The sequence below is a fragment of the Agelaius phoeniceus genome, chromosome 5 (assembly GCF_051311805.1).
Source record: "Agelaius phoeniceus isolate bAgePho1 chromosome 5, bAgePho1.hap1, whole genome shotgun sequence".
Lineage (NCBI taxonomy): Eukaryota > Metazoa > Chordata > Aves > Passeriformes > Icteridae > Agelaius > Agelaius phoeniceus.
Genome location: NC_135269.1, coordinates 31273742 through 31292861, shown reverse-complemented (window position 1 = coordinate 31292861; position 19120 = coordinate 31273742).

Genomic DNA, 19120 nt, shown 5'->3' with positions numbered 1-19120 from the left:
TCCCCACCCTTGAACAAAATTAACAGTGTTAAGTTAGAGGCTAATAGTATTAAGTTAGAGATTTGCTTAGCCATGATTATCTGCTGTAGTCTTGGTTTATTGGGATATTCTTGATCAAAGTCCATATTTTAGCTTTCCTGATGACTTCACTAATATCCAATTATCTATCTAACTGTTTAGAAACAAGTCATTATGTTATCAGCTTGAATGACACTTATTTCCTAGTGTCATAAGTTTTTTTATGGTGGGACTCTGTCTTTCAGTTTTCAGTCTGCTGTTTTTCCACATTTTCTTTGCCACTTATAAAAACATTGTCTGGATGAAGCTGTTTCTTTGGCAGACAAAGAATAGAACATTACAGTGTAAGAAGTGATGTACTTTGGTTATTCAAAAGTTAACCAAGCCCAATTTACCAATCATCATAATGCATAGCAAAAGTTGTTTAAGAATAGCAGAAGCATATGCAATTAATTCAGTGATCTTTCCCAAGGTATCCAGCGTGCTTCTGACAGTCAGCTTATGGGTTTCCTGAGCCAGAGGTTCCATCTAGTAGACAAGACTCTTCTGCAAGGATTTGTCTGATTCTTTTTAGAACTCTTGCAAGCGTTTGCCTTTCAGAGTATCCTGTGGCAATGAGTTCCACTATGCATGCATGTGTTGTCGAGAAACAACATGGCGTGGGAAAAAATCCTTTTTGTGTGTGTTTCAAACCCAGTCACTTAACTGGGTATGCTCTCATTTCCAAATTGCTACACATTTTGAATTACAGTCCCAAGTTTTTCTTCCCTTTGCCATGTATGATATTTGAACTTTGTCCATAAGCTCCAGCTCCTTTTTAAACTCAAACCTTCATCCATTTAATCTTCCTTTATCTGGGAGGAGGTGAATAACCATTTCCAAAAGGCATCCAGGAACACCTCAAGTGAACCTACAGAGACTTTGATCTGGGGACCAATGCTCAGGTTCCAAACACTACCTCAGCTGTAAGACAGATAGTGGTGCCCTGCATCACTCTCTGGCCACCTGTATGGCTCACTTTTAGACTTCTTACCAGCTCAAAAGAGTGGGGTTGCTTTTCAGCTTACCCTGTCAGAGGAGACTTGCAGCTTTAAGCTGTAAATCAGAACCTTTAGCAAAAATTTAATGCAGCACAAGGCAAGGTCCTTCAGATACAGGACATCATTGGAGAGTAAGCAGCCAAGCAAACACTTACATAGTACTCAGCCATCCTCTACTGCCACATTGCTAAAGAAAAACGTGCAATTACTCCAGCAAGCAGTTTTACATGATATGTAGGCAGACTGTCTGTGCTACGCTTTAACAGCCTCTAGCTATAAATAACATTATTAGGAAAGCACATTGCCTTAGAAGGAGAGAACAGAGATAATCACCTTTCTAACTGTCTAGAAACATATTTAGATTTCATGTTTAAGATTAAAAATAGACTCAACAAATGTATTCAGTTTTTGACACTGGGTTAAGCTTCTTAGCCAAATGATACAATTGACACGATAATGCCAAGAGTTTATGACAAGTTTTAAAACCCATTAAAATGCTAGTCAAAAATCTGAAACCTGAAAAGGCTTTTTAATTAAAAGGTGAAAATTAGGGCCATGACACATTTGTCCCAAGAGATAAAACACAGGTGGCTGACATGGCTACTCCCCTGTTGTGTACACATACCACTCTCTCAATGGACACCACAGCCCTGAGCCTCAGACAGCTCAACTACCACAGATTTCAGCCTGGGTTTCCACCCAATATTGAGAATAGTTTATGTAAAATGTCAGCCTGCAAATTCTGTCTGACCTCAAGGGGAACATTCTGCACAAGTCCCTGCCACATCAGGGGTCTTATGGGCTGAAGTCATGTCCCTGCTGTGTCCAAGGATCGGATGGTGCGGTTACTTGGTATGTGCTGCACTGTCCTCTTTCTGAAGCAAAATAGAGAAGCAGTGGCTGCAGCCTAACTCTCACATCTTTCTTGCTGTCACACCTTCAGTTCTTCCTTAACATGGTAGAAAGAAAAACCCTGAGCCGTGTGGCTCTGTTTTTGCACCACTGTGCCACTTCACCCCTGTTCAAACACCACTGGCCCATGGACATGCTGGCCTGCTGTAAAGGCCAAGTGTCTCCCCTGGCAGAGCCTAACCTGGAAAGCCTGACAGCCATTTGGTTATCAGGCATTTCCCCAGGAAGCTGTGTAACCACACAGCATGCAGCTCCCTATGGATAGCCACTGTAGCATACATTCTGACCCAAGAAACTGGATATAGCTTTGTGGTAAGCTAAATGAGCAAGTGTTCACTGAATCCTCATTAACCCAGCCACTCTCCTCTTGCAGTGTGTGGATATTGATGCCACAGCCTTCATCAGTATTGTTAGGATGCACAGAAATCTTGTGACATACGCCATTGAGGCCATTATAGCCCTTTATGTTGTTTCTTTCTTGTTTGGTCCATCATAGCTCCATGTAGCCTCAGAAACAGCAGCATTGCTTCAAAGCCTGCCAGCCAAAACCAGCAGCAGGTGGTCAGGAGGAATTTGGCCAGGCAGATATGCATACCTCTGTGGAAAAACTTCATTGGCCAGAGTTATTGAACTAGTGAAGTACCTATAAAACTAGGTCAACTAGGTTGGACTTCCACTTTCTGTTTGTAGAAATGCAAATAAACAAATGCACACACTGAGCCCTATCACTTTAGGAAATTACAAGACAAGGATGCAACTGGGCTCCAGCCCACACAGGGTATTCATTCACACAGGATACCTGTATTGAACACTCCTTGCTATAAATTTGTTTTGGTTGTTTTCTTGACAGAAGGTTAATCCCACACCCAGGCACTCCCTGTATGTTCTCAGCAAAGCTGTAAAACAAGCTCTCTGACTCAGGAGTTACACACTGAGAGTAAATACACCCAAAGCAATACATCCTACAAGGATATCTGGTGAGGGACTTCATTGGCATGCATGCCCTTGTGTAAGTGCCAAATCCAGGTGAGATCTCCAATGTGGGATACTTTTATAATCTATAAGGAGTATAAAAAAGGTATAACAATCTTTATTTTTGTCTTTATAATTTGATTCCACTGAAATCAAATATTTACGCTTTCTGTTGATTATCACACACTTGCCTTTGCCAATTCACCTACTCAGACCAACTGGTTCTTGACTTTTGTACCTTTCCAAACTTTATAGTAGCTGACCTATTATGGTATTTTATCTCAATTATTTCAAGGAAAGAATGTCCACAAATACAGATGTGTCTAAACAGAAACACTGAAGACATAAAGCATCACCTTTATGTTAATGACTATTTCACATATCTACATTACTGAGTAGTTGAGAATACAAGTAGCATCCAAGTTAAAAACAAAGCTTCATTACAAACTGAGCAGTAAACAGACAGCTGGCTTTTAAAGGATATTATACTTCCTGCTCCTTTCTACATACGTAATGTTTATTTTAAATTTCTGTGGGCTTATGCAAACTGGACAGCTCTACAAACTTCTGATTAGATTGTTTAACTTTCTGGTGAGTGAGCGGTACAAATCTCTCTTTGTGACAAAACCCAGAAGTTAAACATATTGCAGACTCCTGCCATAGAGATTTGGCACCTTAATTTGTACTGTAGCAGCCCAAGGTCCTGGTGTGATGGTGAAGAAAGAATCATCATCCTTTCTTACACACAACATTCAGCCAGTGGATAATATTTGCTCTGTTTAATTTTTGCTCCTATGATTCTCAAAACATCTACTTTGCAATTACTAAACAAGGAAACTAGACGTTTCATAGCAAGACTTTTCTTTAGTTAAACCAATTTCTCTCCAGATGATGAGATCATTTTGATAAAACACAGTCTGCTAAAGCAAGGTGGGATACACAGTGGTTTTTAGCATGAGCATTTCTAATAGTATTTTTAAATTAGTTTTAATTGCTATTCAATTCTATGAATATTTCTGACCTAATCTCCTTTCTCATCTGAGGTGTGATCCAACACTCACCAAAACAGATGAGGACCTTTACATTAATTTCAGTGGGAACTAAAGTGATCCCTAAAGATCAGTTAGAAAATCATTGTTTAGTTATGTGTGAAGTTCTTCTGGGATGGATTTTACAACTATTTTGTTGAAGCCACCCAGAAAGTGGAGATTTGTTTCCTGTAATTCATGGCCCCATTGGGCAATGAAATAGAATGCATTATGAGTGCTAATGTGAACACTAATATCTAGACAAATATCTTGTTTATTCAATGCCATCAGGGCTCTTGAAAATAACACCCCATAAATTCCTAATGATAAGTACCTAAAATAAGAGTCACTGAGACACACTGGATCAGAGCAGAAAGCAAGCACAGTATTGTATTCTGAGATCTTTAGAGCAGTGTTTCATTATTATACCTGAAGAGAGTTCTTTCCTTTAAAGGTGATATTTACATAGATCATAACATAAAGTCACCCAAATAGAGTAGATATAGGAAAGACAGTGCAGGGAAAAGGTTGTCTCATTTTTTTGTACTGCCTCCCAGCACAGGAAGTTAAACACATTCCAGCAGCTGGATAATCGACCTTTGTCTAGAACCAACTACCAACATTCAATCAGCAATAGTATCTAAATAGTATTTTGAAGAAATATTGTTAGCTATGTGGGGAAAAACAAAGAAGTCAAGTAAGGCACAGCATATGTTCACCATGCCAGTCTACTCAGATATCTTTACTTGATAACTGTCTTTCAGGATGAATGAAGGGTGGGTAAATTATTAGAGGAGTGTCACTGGGAAACTCTTAATTCAACAAAGAGAAAATGGGTAGTGCTAAATGGCTAGAGGACAACTAACAAAGGAGTTTCTAAAAGATCAGTCAGGCCCTTCTAAAAGGGCCTATCTTCTTCAATACCGTCATCAGAGAATTTGGCACAGAAATAGAAATGAGCTATTGAAAGCTAGTGACAATACTTATTTGAATGTATTTGTCATTACAGTGAGGGAACAGGCTTTTTAAAGGAAGAGCTGGACAACTTAGAGGGTGAGAGTATTAGAAATGGCATAAAATGCAATATTATTATTGCAAAGCATTTCAATTACTAATGAGATTTTCTTTTTCTTAAACACACTATTTGGAAATAAATGAGACCAAGAAATAACTGAGAGCACCAGTTGCTCACAGGATGATTATGATCCATCAGTGTGATCTGACTCTGAAGAAGGCAATCCCCATAAATCTTTTTTTCCAAGACAGATAAGAAACCATTAATGTCTTTGCACTTGTGAAACCTCCTCTGTATGTAGTTCTGACTGCTTCGTGTTCAAGAAAGTTGAATGCAAGCTGAAAGAAATATAGTGAACAAAGTAGTGATGAGCAACTGAAAGCATTTAACTTTTCTAACAAAACAAGAACTGTGACACGTTTGCTGAACCTCAGGGGTTAAACAGAGGAAAGAGAGAAAAGTATTAGAGCTAGACAATGTCGGGATGATTAAGATCAAGTGCAAACCAGCCATGGGTGAATATAGCCTAGAAATTAGGAAAAAATTTGTAACCGTGAGAATGTTATGACCTGGAAGAGCTTTTTCATAGAAGTGTGGAGCCATGCTTTTGCAGTGGATCTTCAAGAGTCTATAAAGAAGAGAATATAATGTGGCCACCTGAGGTAGCAGAGATTTGCACTTCCTTGCTAAAGTTTTATATACATTGATTTCGCTCTTCCCTTCACTTAAAATCTCCTGGAGTGATTTTGATGAGTAGTTAGGGGAATCTGGGTCATTCATGGGCCCAGCTGTAGTTTTACCACCAGCCCTTGAGGCTGATGACTTGTTATAGCAAGTTCAAGAAGAGATTAGCAATCAGACTGTGAGCCAGAGGTGGGATGAATGTAACTTTTGCTGGAATATTTTTGTTTGCTGCAACACCATAGAGAATGAACTGCATTGAACAGATGGAACAAATACTTTTTTCTTATTTACCTTCATAAGCATAGCCCATTACATGGACTGATGCATAAGTATTTTCAAAGGAGAGAAACAGGGTAATTCATACTCTCAATTTTTTCCTGCTAACAGATGAACCTCAATTATTTTCTGTGAATATGAAAAAATGCTTACAAAGGTAGAAACTGTAGTGATAATGGTGTTTTTTCAATAAACTCTTCTTGGTATCACCAATACTTCAGATCTACAGTTTTGCTGGGGTTCTGTGTGGTTTACCTGTAAAAGCAAAACATCTCACAGGTTGTTGGAAGGATTCAGATACCAGCAGTAATTTTTGTACATTTTGCATTCATTAGCAGACTTCTCTTTTGCTGACCTTTATGTCATGTGCCATTCATGGTGTTGTGTGAAGTATTATTGCCTTTGTTTTACCCAAGGACTATATGAGTTACTGAAAAAAAAAAGGACATAAACACTGTGAAGAGATCACAAGCAAGATCTCCCAAGTCCTGAATAGCATTTCAGCCATTGAATAAACCTTCACTTTCATCCTAGAAAACTTCAGCTGAGGCTACCAGGGGTTCCTGCATGTAAATACCAATGAGATTCATGCCTGGAATAGAAAGTACACCTTATAATTTCTCACCTGTGCAGCTGAAATGACAAACAAAAAGCCATCAGTACTTCCTACAACATAGAAGAGATGTAGCTACAGAAGGACTCTTGGCACTGAAGCCTGTTAATTTTGGTTTTCTGAATAAAGGCTTGGGCTGTTGTACAAAAAAAAGTATTCTGTTTCTGTTGTAAAAGGAACCATATAAAAAAGGACCCAGGCAAATACACAAGAGAGCTTAAAAAAGGAAACCTCTTAGGCACTATGTGTTTCAGATCTTTATCAACAATTTAACTTCTTTGTGGCAAGGAGCTGTTGTTTATAGACCTCATGTTCCTTTCTGATTATTAATTTGGGCTGTGTTGATTTATAAAGTGAACGGTCCACCTATGTTTTTGAGTTATCTGCTTTGCTACTTGCCCTGTAGAAATCACCAATAAGTATTTCCATTGAGATACTCTCTGCCATCTCCCAAGCTTTGGCTTAAGTCCTTTGTTCAGGCTTAAGCACCTATTAGAAATATGGGATAAGGTTGCACTCAAGCTCCTTTTAGGGACATGAGTCTGTAAGATGTCTGAATGTCCAGGACCAGCTGCTAGAGCTACACACCTCTGACAGGGAATCTAAACAGCCCACTTACTGAGCCAGTCATTTAAAGTTAATTATTAAGAAACAATGAAATTATTGTAGTAGCCAGGCTGTCCCTTATAGGAGAGCTTTGCAAAGTGACCATCATGAAGCCATTGCAGTCCTGGTCCCTTGCCGAACAGTGGCATCACTGACAGAACTGAAGGATCTTCTTGTGGATGGGATTTAAAATCTCTAATGCTGAGACATGCTCCAGATCTTCTAGAGAGGAAATGTAAGCCATTACAGAAAGGCTGGACACCTATATCTCTAGATTTTCAGCAAAAGGGGCCAACACTGTTTTCTGAAAGCCTTTATGCTACCAGAGTATATTTATGAGCATGAGAGTCTTACGAGGAACTTAGATCATAGAACAGCTACTGCTGGTCTCAGATGAGACTTCTGAGCCATTTTCTCCAATGAGATAGCTGTGAAAAAGCACAAGCATATAACTCTAACCACCAGGAAAATTTCAGGTTAAAGAGATAAGAACATACCAACAGCATTTTTTCTACCAACAGGACTTTCTATCAAGATTTTAAGTTAACTTCCTCAGAGGAACTTTGTGCCAGAGAAGTTTTAATCCTAAAGAAGGAACAAAGATTTTGGTCCAGGCATTGCATTAGCTGTAATGTCCAATACCAAAAAATAAACATAAATTGTCAGCTTTGTCCAAAGAAAAAGTGCAAACACAAAAGGTCTCTGGAGGGTGTTCCTCTGGATATGCACTGTGTTAGATTTTGGACCCTGCTGACTTCAGACAGACGCACATAACTGATACCAAATCTTCACCACATGCATGTAAATGGCTTTGCTTTATATGCATTATCATCAGTTAACTCACCTCAGGTGACTTAAGTATTGAAGGCATAAGTGGAGCTAAAGTGGTGGATAACTTCTGGCTACCCAAAAAGCCTCTTGGCTTAACTATTTGAACTGGGCCCATGGGTACTGGGGATGTCACAGTATGGGTTTCTCCTGGACACTGTGGTGACATTCATTGTGAATACACAAACCTGATAAGAAGGCATAAAGAAATCACACTTAGAGGAACTTCCATTTCACCTTGGTCACACTACACTTTTGAGAAAAACTGGCAGAAACCAGCTTTGAGAAGCATCTTTGCCATTTTTGGCACCTGTGTTATCTGCCAGCTGCCAGTAGAGATCCAAAGTGATTTCACCATCACCTTCTTTATAGCCTCATTTCCTGAGGAACTTGAGCTTCTCTATCATCCTGTCTTCCCATTTATATTTCAGTTTGCTTGTCATTTGCCTCCTACCCCAGCAGCTTTTAAATCTGACAACTGCTCACAATCACGTTGGGCAAAAAGGGAGAATTTCCAATGGAATACGAGTTCCTACAAGTCTCGTGAAAGCCAGCAGGTGGGTAGAGGAAAGCAACTAATACAAATTGGAGAATGGAGATCCAGAGAAAAGTTTCAATATGAGAGCCCCAAGACCTTCTGCCTGGACAATCACCTTGCATGTGTCTGCTTTCTGCTCAGTGTGCAGATGGGTCACAGCATCTGCGGCACTGTGCTACCTCAGCCCATAGTTAAGGGACAGGGGCCTGAAATGAGGTGAAGAAAAAATAGGGAGATGGAGGAAATGGATTAATGTGAGGATGTGTGGCAGGCATGAGGGAACTGGGGAAGTCTTACAGACTTTTGACAGAAACTGTGATTACCATGGGAAGGTCAGATGAAACTCCATAGGAAGTTGGGCTTCCTTGTTCTGCTTTTCATGAAACAGGATATGGGGCATATTTAGGACTGAACTCACTCAAAGTACAGTAACAAAAATGCAGACTTTCAAAGTACGGCCAAGCTATACTTTCATTACTATCTTCATTCCAGATTAGGCCAAATTTGACAACAGATGTAGCTGCCCCTGTGGAGTAACCATACTCGAAATGAAAGGGACATGCAGCTAAGCTTCCAATAAAGGGCCTTGCTAAGTAGCTCCACTGCTGAAAACTGAGTATCTGAGCTTAAACTAAGGAAATGTTGGCTGCATCAAGTACTGAATGTGGGTTACTTTCAAGCATAAATTATACCCTTGCCATAGTTGAAACAGACTCCTGTCAAAGATCAACAGATGTCTCAAGAGTCACATACTTCAGCTCCCTGTTTGCTGCCAGCATCTGATCCACTAATCATTCATGCTGCATATATGCCCACTCCCTCCCAGGCTCCCTTCTGAAGCAAAATGACTAGTTTCTTGGAGAGGAAGTCTGGACACAGTTAACAGAATAGCTTGCTCCAGGCTCCACTCCAGACAGACAAAATGGACTTGAACTGCAGCAAGTTTAACTCCCTCAGTCCAGTTGTCTGATCTTAGTCCAATAGGCCTTGTGTCCTCAAATTCCCTACACACTGTCCTGGGATAGCATAAGCAGGCAATACATGCTTTGAATTAGTAAATCACAACTGCTTAATAATTAGCTTGCATAGTAATATGGGACCAGCAGAGACCTGGGCCAAATACTACCCCAAATCTGGCCATGCTGACCTAAAGAGAATAGTTACTTCTGAGCCATGTGGACAGGAGCTGTCCTGCACCACCTGGTCTGGGTCAGAGATTAGCCTTGGGGCAGCTGCTCTGGTAGCACAGTCATGGCCCATGAGAAGGCCAGGGCAGAGGCCAGAGCTCTCAACACAAGGACTTTGCTTCCAGGCTTACAGCTGGAATTTGAACTATTCACACTGATAGGTGCCACCCCTCACCATCAGCTCTTACCCGGCAGACTAGCGTGGCCCCTCCAACCTTTTTCCTCAGAGGCTAGTTAAAATATTCTCTGAAAATAGATAATGAGGTAATAATTTTATTTTCCTAGTTGCTTAAGGCGAGTGTTAGAAGAGTTAATCCAGGGATCAAAGGTCTTTGTTAGCAGAGAGACTTTTGAATCCCATGTGTGCTGGTCACAGAAATAACAGTGAAAGTGTACAGACCTGGAAATGACAGCCAGGATGAAAACCAAATCTGCCACAACCTTCTAATGGCACTTAGTGTCTTTTAAATGTTTGGGTCAAGTGTGATTTTGCTGGTTTATGTAGTCTGTTGTGAGATTTAGCCAGCTGTTGTAGCTTTTCATGCGAGTAAAACTTTCCAAAAGGGCCTTAAACTCTAGTGACTGAATACAGTTATTTGTATGTCAACTGCAGCTTCTATTTATAGGATGATGAAAATATCCCCCAATCAGTAACTCTCTAAGAGACAGGCATTTCATAAAAATAGATTATAGAATACAAACAAAGATGAAGGCATGTTTTAGGTTAATCAAAACACTCATATTCCAAACTCTCCTCATCACCCATATATTTAAGACATTGGTAAATTCAGATAGTAAACCCGTTCAGACACAAACACACCAACTTTACATAGGATAAGGAATTTGGCTATTCAGGGAAAAGGAATATTAATATATCCTACAGTGAATTAACTCAATAATAAATGGAGAGGTTTAATGACTCAAAATTAAGTTAACCGTTTTCTGTGATACCCAGTAGAGCTTGCATGAAGGCACTTACCAGAGGTGAATGTGCTTTTAAAGGATGTTAATTTAAGACCAGAATTGTTTGAAGATTGACTTGAAAGAATTTCAAAGGACGTAGCTTAATTAAAAATATTCCAAACTTTGCATTCCTGGCAAAACCTTTTGACCTCCCACGACATTTAATGCTCAAATGTGAGGAGTTGACTGACTGCTACTCACTTCACTAAAGGCACTCGGGATCCTTCCCCCCATGCCACAACCATCATTAATTGTTGATAGGTGCTCATTACACTGACCTAAGCCAGAACCAGAGAAGCAGCAGATCAGGAAGTGCAGGCACCCAACTGCAGCACCAGGGGTACTTTTCCTGGCTGTGCGTCAAACACGACTCATCCTTTCAAAAAGCCTCAAGAGCAGAGAGCATACTGGAAGCTCTGCTCGCTGCAGCCACGCACAGGCTGGCATTCCCAGCAGCAGAAGGATCAGATGGAGCTGCTATCCGTAGCAGGCTGGCTAGGAAGCCTTGGAGAGGCTGCTCCGAGGCCCAGTGCCTGTGGTGACGAATGGCCTGCTGTCACCCGCGCCGAGGGGCCTCTGCCGCGCAGCCTGTTTGCATTCAGTCAACACTTGGCTTTTATAGGCCTGTGGAGCCAAAGATTGCTAGACTTTTGAACCCCGGGCTAACTTCTGTCTGGCTACAGCCTCATTTTCTGGAGCCAAAATCTTTTTTAACAACTACACAATAACAAGTAATTAGGGTAAAGTCTGCTAATCTTCTCCTTTGGGCCTGGAGGTTGTGTATTCAAAACCCGTTGAAGGTAGAATTACTGCCATCAAAGCCTGAGGTTACTTTGTGAAAGGGGTTGAACTCTAGGTCAAGGAAATGTTAACTGGACAAAGGGAGATCAGGCAGATAGTGTTAAAATTAAAACTGCCCTACTGAGATAATGCAGAATTGACTGCTTTTGCTCTGAAAACTAGCTGAATGAACAACGTGAAGGGAAGGCTAGAGCAGTTCTTTCAAAAGGTGAAAACATAGCAAATAAAGGATTTATTGACTTTTTTTCATTTGGGAATTTATTTGTAGTCTCTTTATTCAGTAAGACAAAGTAAAATATCTTTTATTATTTTATGTGGCATTGCGCTTGAGCCACCCTGTTTCCTAAATCTGTTTGATTTACTAAATTGAATAAGTACTTATTATTAGATTGAATATTTCTTATATATCTTCTCTCTCCCCTCTAAAAGCCCCTATGCAAAAATTCATTAGAAATTGAAAGGTTTCTGCTCTTGACTTAAGAGTCCTGGGAACAAATGGAATTTGCTGGGCAATAGGAAGGATAAACAAGCACAGACACACACATATGAGAAGAAAACATGCTCCAGAAGAGACTGGTGTCCATGAAGTGCCCTGGATAGGGTACAAGGGTGGATTTTGTGTCTCTGGTACTTGTATATAACATAGGTCAGGGAGAGACTCCAGTTTTTCAAGGGATTAAAGCCCAACCACTTAAAATCTTCAAACGTTCAAAATAAAATCACAGATTTTGTCTGGAAATTCGTCACAGAGCAGGACAGCTTTCATTCCCCCACATGGAGTCATTCCAAAATTAAATCCACACACTGCTGTCAAGGGTAACAAATACATGGCTGTCCCCTCACCAGTATCAAAGCTGACAGCTCCAACAGGACCAGAAGCACTTTGCTCTCCCCCAGTGCTGTGGGGAGGCTCTTCCCTGCTGCTGCCAGTGGATTTTCAGTCCATATGTGGGAGTGGAAGGGCAGAAATGTTGAAGCCAGCTATTTCCCATGCCAGGTTCTACTGGGCTCTGTCACAGCACCACTGCTAGCTCCCTAACTTTTGGGAAATGGATAGAAATACTTCAGCTGACACAGGCAAGGGGCATCTTTGGAAATGTGATGGCAATTACCACAGCAGTGGAATTACCTTACAGGTCAATTCTCAGGGCAAGATGTATTTAATGGTATTGCAATTGCCAGCTGGATTAAGCCAAGCACAGGAAAGTGGACACAGCTTTTTGCTTCCAAGCAGAGCTATCAGAAGAATTCTCTTGTGGGACTACTTCAAACCTGAAGGCTCCCAGAGCAGCTGGTACAGCTGCCATCATGGGAAGAAAAAGTGTTTTGCAGAAGACCAGTGGTAGCAAAAATAATCCTCATCTCTGAGGTGGGACACTTCAATACATGGGCAGAGACATCTCCAGCCCCCATTTTGCTCCCAAGGAGGTAGCATCCTAGAGCTCTCCCCTGAGTGGTGGGCAGAAGGAGAGTTTCCAGCCTCTCCAGGGAAAAAGCAATAGCCAGTGTTGCTCAGTGCCCATTTTATTTGCGTTTCCCAGGGGTCTTAGAAACACCAGGTTGCCATTACCTTCATGAAAATACAAACTTTCTCCATACATGAGCTATAAGACACAGGCTCATCAACATTAGCTTTCTTTCACAATGTGTAGGTTTTGCATGTATTTTCCTTTACTTATATCAGAACAAAATAAATTAGTGGTAATGACTAATCATGGCACAAAGCTTTTTTTCTTTGAAGTGTTCTTCTACTTTCTGGAGACAGAAAATGACAAGTGCATTTTTATGTTAATTATGGCCATGTGAATTACCCCAGATGACACAACATCAGTGTTAAATGCACCAAAGTGAAGCCTGACTTTTTTTCTAAAACATAGCACAGGAGCAGTACAAGAGGCATTGGAATATATCTCTTCATGTTTCAGATTAGAAATAATTATTCTCTGCTGCACTAGCAACAGTACCAAAACTAGTTTAATGTTGCCTGGTTTAAATGCTTCACAGATTAAACTAACCAGTGTATCTGTACCCTGAAGCAATCCTGTATTTGTGCAAATATAAAAAATTGGTCTTTAGTCAGCTATTTCTCAGACTAAAGTGCAAGTCTGTTTCCTAATGCAAATACCTCCATCCACACTCTTTTCTGTTTCAACTCTGTGAAATGAAATTTTGTGGCCACTATTGAAAACTGCCCATCAAAATACCAGATAATAGTGCTTCAATTAGGACAGCTTTTTGTTTTAGGATAAGATATATAGGAACATTGTGGCTGTTTCACAAAATTCTGTTCAAAATGGGAAGAAATAGTAGACAGAAAATGATGCTGCAGAATAAAAACCTGGCCACTTTCTGTGAGGAACTTGTAGATTTGCACATGGATGTTACCCTGTTGGACAGCTGGAAAGCTGGTTTGGGAATCTTCCTGGCTTCTTTCCTTTAGGAAAGAAATCAAGTGTGTGAGTCAGGTGCACACTCTGGTACCATTCCTTCTTAATTCTAAAAGATTTTTTCCATGAACCAAACAGAAGCAGACATCAGGAAGCACTTTACTTCCCCACACCCCCCCCAGTCTCTTTCCAATTCTATGCTCAGACATTGGGGCCATGGTTGGGTTTTGTAGCTATGCCAATCACAGTTCAAACAAATGCCAAACGATTCAGTTCTATCCATTATTGCCATTAACTGCATCCTCCTCTTCCCGACATTGCACTGTGTCTGATGCTTTTCTGACCTCATGGTTTGCTGTGCCAGGGCTAGATCACCAGAAGAAATATTGATATATTTCACAGAGCTTTGCAGACAAGCAAGTGCTTAAAGGAAAGGAAGAAACTAGAGTACATAAATGAAAACAAAGAAGGAGAAAGCAAATAGACTGTCTTTTCAGAGGCAGCTGGTCATCTGATTGCTTGGCCTAGCCTTAGACTGTGCACTCCACCCTGACTGTCTGCTCCATCTCAGTGTGATGACCATGACTTTCTTTCCCTTCTAGGCTGGTGACTTTTTCCTTTTCTGTACAAACAACAGCTTGCCCATCGTGCTCTTGTTTTTGCATGCACAGACCAAGTATTTTAGTACCACTCAAGCTTTGTGTCATGCACTCCTTGCCTTGGGCCATAACCCACATCTGCTTCCTACCATCACTGTATGAAAGTGCATTTATTAAATTCTCTGGTACTGAGCCTGAAAGAAACAAACCCATTGTCTTTATCCAGGTCTGTGATTATCAACAGTTTAAAGATTTGCCTGACAAAAACTGAGACTTCTAGGTAGACACACAAGACACGAAACCAACCAGAAGCTTCTCCAGAGAATGAATCAATCTTCAGCCTCACTGTAGGCAGAAGGTGCAAGGAACAGAATCATCTGACATTCACTTTGAAATAATACAGGTTCATTTCTATGTTTCTTGACTAACAGTATTCACATTTACAGGAATACATTAGAAAGTCAATTTTTCTTTTTTTCCCTAAAGTAATGGCACTCACATGCACAGCTCCTGGGCCTGATTCATTGCTGCATTACTTCAGCTTTATTTCAGGAACTACATTTATAGTGCAACAACTACATGAACCATGAGTCCTGTCCGTGACGCTCTCAAAAGCAAAAGTGTAGGATGGTCTTTTAAGTGGCTCATGATATAGGATTCCCTTGCCCCAGTTCCCTGTTTGATTCTCCTCTGTGGAACCAACTCACAAGGTTGTGAGGGCTCTGCACCTCCCAAAAAACCTGCTGCTTCTTCCCTTATACTGAGCCAGAACAAAAGAGCATTTAGCTCCTCAGTTAATTCAGAAATCTCTAATAATGTGAGAAATTCACCTGCCCAAGAATCCCCAGCTTCTTCAATCATTAGTGGATATTATCAATTATTATGCAGCCAATGGTGTGCAGTGAGTTTTCACATGCCCCAGCATTTGATTTTGCCAATGGTTAAACACTTGAGTAACTTTGTTAACCAGGATTAGCTCACTAAAGTCTGCTGTAAGACCCAGCAATCCAAGTATGTAGACCAGTAATTATGGAATATAGCAACATGCCCTTTGTATAAGTCAACTTGCACACTGCACCTGGCTGTGCAGGACTCAGGGAAAAAGGAAATTTTCTTTTGACCTCAGATAACTATTATGTTTATTATTAACATCACAATAATATCCCATAGTTGTAGCCAGTTCATATTAGCCAAGGCACTGTATAAAGGTACCAGATTGATTAAATCCCTGCCAAATGAAGCTTACACGCACCTACCAAAAAAAAAAAAAAAAAAGGAAACCTGTTAATTTTATTTCACCATAATTGGCAGAGTCTTTTAAAACCTTAATACTGTAATAACAAACACCTCTTGAGTGTGATCTCTGCTACTCTTGTGTAAAGCCATAGGAATGTCATTCATTTATATCTCAACAGAGAAGTTGAAATATTATTGCTGGCAAAAAACAAAAACACTATTAAAAGAATATTATTAAGGTTGTAATGTCAAGCAATTTGAATTTTACAGAAGAATGTATAGACCTAGCTGCCACTTGACACACTTCAACACATACAAAATTTAACTGACAATGAACTGACAATGTAGTTGTAGAAACAACTACATTTTCTCATCTCTTGCCTTTCCAGCAACATCACCAAGGTGCTCTGCTTTCTGTCAGTTGATATGTGTTTTCTTCTCTGCCTAACACCAGAATTGTTCTTAGTTGACTGGCCCCATTAATATTTGGTTCAGGGAAAACAGGGATACAAGGAGTATTTATACTGCACAGTGCAGGGATGCTGGAGGCAGATGTGATTGGTACTGCTCAGGTACAGAAGTACAGTACATGTCTCCAATCAAACCTACCAATTTTGGGGCAGACTTACTGCACAATCTTCCACCTCACAGACACAGCATCACAAATCCCATCCCTCCTCAGAGTGTGCTATGCTGTCCTGCTTGGCAGGCCTGGCAACTCAGCACCAATTCAGCTTAATTTTATCACTGCTAACTTATAAAGAAAGTTGCTCACGAAGATTCAGTTTCTTGGCATGTTCAAACCACAGTCTTCCAACAGCTCAAATCTTGGGCAAGAGGAGCTATTCAGGGGAGCAGCACCAGGCACATCTCAACACACCCTGACAGATTTCGAGTTCCTTCCTTCAGGCACAGAAAGCTGAGGATGTTCAAGGAAACAGTAACAGATTTTGTTACATAGACAAAAAACAAGGGATTTTCTTCAGAAAAAAAGGGCCAAGTCTTTTAGGATGACATATTCAGAGGGATATTAATTTCTTTTCATCTTTTTAGACTAGCCTGAGGCATTTATATTCAAGTCCAAACAAAGTCTAGCAAAGCTGTAAACCTCTGAGAAGTTTCTTTCAAGAAGAATTGGTGCACATTAATAATAGGCATTTTCTACTCTCTGCTCTGAGAGCAATTTGCAAATATAAAAAACATTTTCTTCACATACAGAAGCCTGCAAAATTTCACTGAATCAAAAAAAACTTAAGTGAAGGACTGTAAAGGTGTGTGAAAGCCTAATTTGTTGTACCTGATTTGTATTTAAAAAATCAGACACATTTAGTCTTTATTTATAACAAAAACATCATGTACAGAACCCAAGTGTTACTCAGCTCCTAATGCTTAAATAGAATATCAGCTCAGTGCTGGGCTGAATTTCAGACTAGATGAGAGGTGCCGTGCTATGTTTCTTCACAGAGAGCCAGGCTGGCCTAGAAACCTCTCAAATAAATTCATTTGGTAGAAATACTGGCACAAAAAATGCAATTCAGACCACTGATAACACAGGAAATCCTAATCAATCAAGCAATAGTTGAAATCTCAGGGGTCATAAATTTTTTTTTTTTTTTAATGTGAGTAGGTCCCCCGGACACTAAAATTCTCTTTTTTTATAAATAAGGAAAAAAGTTTTCTCTCATCACATTGAGATATCTTGACTTTCTAGCTCTATATCTATAACATTACTGTATGCAGGGAAAAAAGGAACTAAAAATCCCATTACAACAAGGGGTTCAAAAGTGTTACGAACACTAGTCTGTGGCAAAGCCTAACCAGTAGTCTCCACTGTTACACTGACTCATATCATTTGGTTGTCCAATGTACCTACTAAACAACTAACATGATTTCACAAATACTGAATACTAGTGCTTCCAGTCTGGTTTTTCCCAAAAACTGCCACCTTCAAACTCTAAAGAACTTACACCTTGTTTGAACTGTCAGCCAGCAACGTTTTTCAGATGACTTCATTTGCAGATGGGAATTCATTTCCTACAGAGTTGAGATCAGCAAGAAAAAAAAGATGAAAAAACAGATTTCCATAATGCCCCAAAACACGGTTTTAACAGAAAAACAGAAAATTAAACAGAAAAATTATTAAAATAAAAGTCTGGAAGTTAAGCAAGGACTTTTGGGAAGATGGAAGATCTTGGGACAACTCTGCAAAACACTTGTGTCTCTGGCAAAATGAGCAAAGTGCTTCACAATGGTCTTCACATTATGGTAAACAGACCTCCCATGTAGCATCATTTTGTGTGCTGGTATCTACAGTGCTAGAACAGCTTAGGGACAGGAGAGCGCCAGCATTTTCCTGCGCATCCTGTGTCCTGGGGATCGCAGCTGTGAAGGAGAGCAGGGAGCACTTTCTGTTGCATCTCTCAAATATAGTCCTGAATGCAACATCTGTCATTAAGAAATATTTCTTAGGCAGACTCCATACCCCCCTTTTCCATCTGATAATCATCTCCTTGTGTTTGTGGTAAGTCAACATCCTTCATCTTTGCCTTATGAGGAAAAGCTATGGCTGCAAGCACTGCAAAATTCCCTCAGCGCTTGCAGATCCCTACGATAACAAACAACAGAAAGGATCTAACAGGGTTTTTTCCTTTCCTTACAGAGACAAGCACTTCGCTCAAAAGAAGGCAGCTCCCATACCAGCCTTCTGTCCGTACTATCTGCTAAGTTCCAGCACATGCTTATCTCTCAAATTTGGCAATGAAGAAAGGAGACATATGATGCTGCACTCTTCATTTCTGGCTGTTGCAGGGGCAGGAAAGGGCAGAGTTTGTATAACCTAAGTCATCACACACCATGGATTAACACTAACGGGTAGCCCTTATTTCCTTTTGGCTATGAGGTGTTTGGAGCAAACTCAGAGACCTTTCTTGACTGCAGCATCTCACTGAAGTCCCAGTGTCCCATATGTGCTGTTGCACAATGGAGGGGGCTGGCCCCATACTTGTGCTCCTGGGGTAACTGAGCAATGCTGAGCACGCACACCCAAGGTCTAGGGGGGCACAGAATTGAGCTCAGCAATTTGTTCCACCATCTTCACTCAGGCAAAGCTTTCAGTGATTTATAGGAGTGTGGAGAGAGGGCTTAAGCTGTAGCTTTGTTTAAACGTTCACATACAATTGTTTTTCCTGGAGCTCTGAATAAAGTGTCACCATGCTTCTCAACAGGGAAAAATTTTTGGATAAGCTTTTCAGAGAAGCTGAAGAAACGTTATCCAGACACAATTATTAAACCTGGCTTCAGTTTTGGTAGCAGAGCTGCCTTTGTTGGACACATCTTCTGTCTTTCCCACTTTCCTCACCACTCCCCTCTCTTCAAATGGGGAGTTGGTGCCCTCTGACATTGGATAGGCCCAAAGGA